Source organism: Desmodus rotundus, chromosome 3 (assembly GCF_022682495.2).
Source record: "Desmodus rotundus isolate HL8 chromosome 3, HLdesRot8A.1, whole genome shotgun sequence".
NCBI lineage: Eukaryota > Metazoa > Chordata > Mammalia > Chiroptera > Phyllostomidae > Desmodus > Desmodus rotundus.
The window spans coordinates 31,120,830-31,124,310 of NC_071389.1; positions in this window are offsets into that span (position 1 = coordinate 31,120,830).

Sequence of the window (3,481 nt, forward strand, 5' to 3'; positions counted from 1 at the left end):
ACAAATGGGACAGGAGCATTACCCAGAATCCATATCTGAAATTCTTTGAAAACCTTTCTTAATGACCCTGGACACATAATGAAGTGTGTCTTCAGTCACCAGGGCACTGTCCAGGTGGAGAGGTCAGAGACCAAAAGACAAGAAGTAAACTCATTCACCATGAGCCGTGTCATGCATGAGCATACTGCTCCACTTCTTCTCTCCCAATATCTCCAAACCCCTCCTGGAAGCCAAGTTTAACAAGGCCAAACTCATCCACCTTAGTTAACACACTTCCCTGCATCACAGTGACCTGGTTTACAAATTCAGTCATCAGAACTTCCATTTGAATAAATATTGCCTGGTGGCCCAAGAGCATACACATTTGCATTGCCCGAGACCTCCATAAAACAGCCAGTTGCCTAAGACACAAACCCTGGTGATGGATGCTTCTCTGCTGTGGTTGGTACAATATGTAGCAAACAGGAAGTCCTCAAGAAATAAACGAAATCTAAGCTTGATGCAAGGCCAGTCCTAGGATCCCAAACAACTAACTTCTAGCCAGGGTTCCCTCTACTAGGGCCACCCTCACATCTCCCCAGGGATCGCATCACTTGCCACTGCACTCAGACCCCCAGCCTGAACAGACTCCCCTCTCTGCAGCCAAAAAAGTGGGATGCTGATCCGGCATCTACTGAATATCTTCCCAGGGACTGTGTGAGCGCTGCCATCTAGTGGTTTTTCAAGATATTGCAAGAAATAGGGAGGGGGAAAAAATAAATAGGAACAGATCTTTTGCAAAAAAAAATAGCGCTCATACTTTGTAAACAAACTTTTAGAAAATGTTTGGTCTCAAAGTGAATGGGAATCCACTGCCTGCCTCTCTGTTTACACTGTGGTGTAATGGAGTAAATGTAAAAGTATTCAACACTTAGGGAAACCAATAGTGAGTATGTGCATTAGAAGAGCCATAGAAATGCTCATATTCTTCGATGGAGTTATTCCACTCCTGGGAGTTTGTCCTAAGGAAGGGTCACTATGTCAGAAATATAATGAAGAAGGCACATGAACTAGGTCATTCTAGATAGAGGCAGTGTCAGAGTACAGAGATCCACCGGGAGTGGCCAGGACCCAGACCTTCAGCCTGACCTTAGATGGAGCTGGGATATCAGGAACTGCGGTGGATGGAGAAATGGAGGGTCAGGAGCACAGTCATGCAGGGGAATGGTGGGGTGTTGGAAAGGAGAGGCTGAAGCTGTGCTTTCCAAGAAAATGGGAGCACATTGGGCTCAACTGATCTGTCAACTACCCAGCCCAGCTGGCTTGCAGACTAATTTCTGACCCTACTTGGTAAAGAAGGACTTTGGGGAGAGGTAAAACAGTTTTCATACTCTCAACTGGGCCAGGTGACAGGAGAGAGTCTAGGGTGGGAAATAGCTGGTGGGCAAGGGGAATGAGCCATGGATGGCAGGCAGGTGGCTGTGCATGGTGGCCCTGGGTCTACAGGATGCTAGGTCTTTACACTGGACTCTCACCAAAACTATGAAGTAGATCCTCTTTTCTGTGTTCACTTAAGGAAAAAAAAACCCTGAGACCCAGAGAGGTTAAGTAATTTTCACAAGCTCACACAACTGATTTAAGTGGCTGAGCTGGGACTGGCTGACACATACTAATTTTTTCAAAGACACCAAACACTTGTTCTATGCAGGTACTCTATGCCAGATGCCCTGGAGATGTCCTACCATCCAGGAGTTCACAGACATACAGTATAACCCACCCAGTGAGTATGGGAGAGAAACAGAGCCATCCTGAAGGAGGTGAGGCTGGTAGTAGGAAAAATCACGAGCCCTGAAGACGGACAACAGTGAGATGTAAAACAGCCTGGAAGGGGAGGGAGAGAGGTTGAAGGATGTGGAGTCACAGAAAGCCTCCAGTGTGGCCATCTAATGGCTACTCGAAATATTGCAGGCAAAGCAGAAAGGAAAATTATGGTGGCTTGTTGCTAACACTGAATATTTACTATGTACTTTCTGCATATATATGAATTCATTTACTCTTAACCACAAGCCTATATGATAGCCAGCATTTCACCCTTTGTTTTCATATTCAGGTGCTGAAAAATTGTCAGGGTGGGACGTCCCCAGGGAAGTCTGGCTTCAAGCCCCTGTGCACAGCCACTAAGCTGCACTTGCCTGGAAGAGTGCGGTTTGCCTCATAGGTGTGAAAGATTGGGTCCTGGTTGGCTCTGTGTTTGGGGGAAGACTCTCTAGTGGCAGCGTGGACGATGGTTTTTGCATTCAGCAAGAGTGAAAACAAAACCTCCCCCGGCAAGATGGAGACTCGAAGCAGGGGAGTTGAGGGTAGGGTTAGGAGAGGGGCGTTCCGCATGGGTAGTGGTGCCATCAACAGAAACAAGGAACTTAGGCTGGTGAAAGGCCAGGTCTTCCACTGTGGACCTGAGGTAGTTGAGGAGTTGAGCAGGAGGCAACTGGGTACTGGAGGGAATGGGGCTGAAGGTGCTGATTTAGAAGTTGGATACTTCAAAGGAAGAAATGTAAATAATGGAGTGGATAAGGTCCCCATGTCATTCCTTGAACAAGTATTTACTAGGGACCTCCTGTGTGTCCGGCCGGTGCTGAACATACAGACACTGTGACAAACAGGACAGATGGGGTCTGCGTCTCACGGAACTCAGAGTCCACAGTGTTGTTCAGACAGCAGCACCATGACCAATGTGGAAGCCTTGAGGGCAGAGGGTAGGTGGTCCAGAACAGCCCCTCCGAAAAAAAAATGGCTACTATCCTATTATGTTGAGAGCAGAGGATCAAATAAGCCATTGTATCTAGTAGCAAGAAGAAGGGACTATAGTGCCCTTGGTGAGAGCAGTCTCTGCAGAGTGTTGGATGTGAAAGACGTGGCGGAGTGAGTGGGAAGGGCAGAGGCAGAAAGAGCTCTTAGACACTTGAAGGGATCTCTCTCCCCTTTCCCAGATGCAGCTTTCCAAATGGACTGTGAGGGCTGCCATGGCAAGCGTTCTATTTTCTTCTTCAGCTCCCATTTCACGCACACACATGCACACACACACCCTATAGAGAATTCTGTGCTGGAGTAGAATTAGCCATGGATTTAAAGTCAGAAGACTAGGGTCCACTGCCACTAACTGGCTGTGTGACTTTGAGCAAGTCACCTCCCTCTCTGAGTCTGCATTTTCTCCTCAAGACAATGGGCCCAATTACACAACCTGATGGGATCAGAACAGGACTTCAATCAGAAAGCATCTTACAGGCCGCATGGTAGGCTTCAGCTTTCGTGTAAAAACCAGCACGACCACCGTCACTGTGCTTGGGTGTGGGTGGTGGAAATCCCTTCCCAGTCTTTTATTTCAGCTCATGAGCTCTTGAGGAGTGGAAGATTCTTCCATCAGCTTCCCCTCACCCCTCTCTCTTCTTTTTTCTCTACCCATGGGAGCTCCCTCTCCTCTCTGACTCCTTTCCCCACTTTG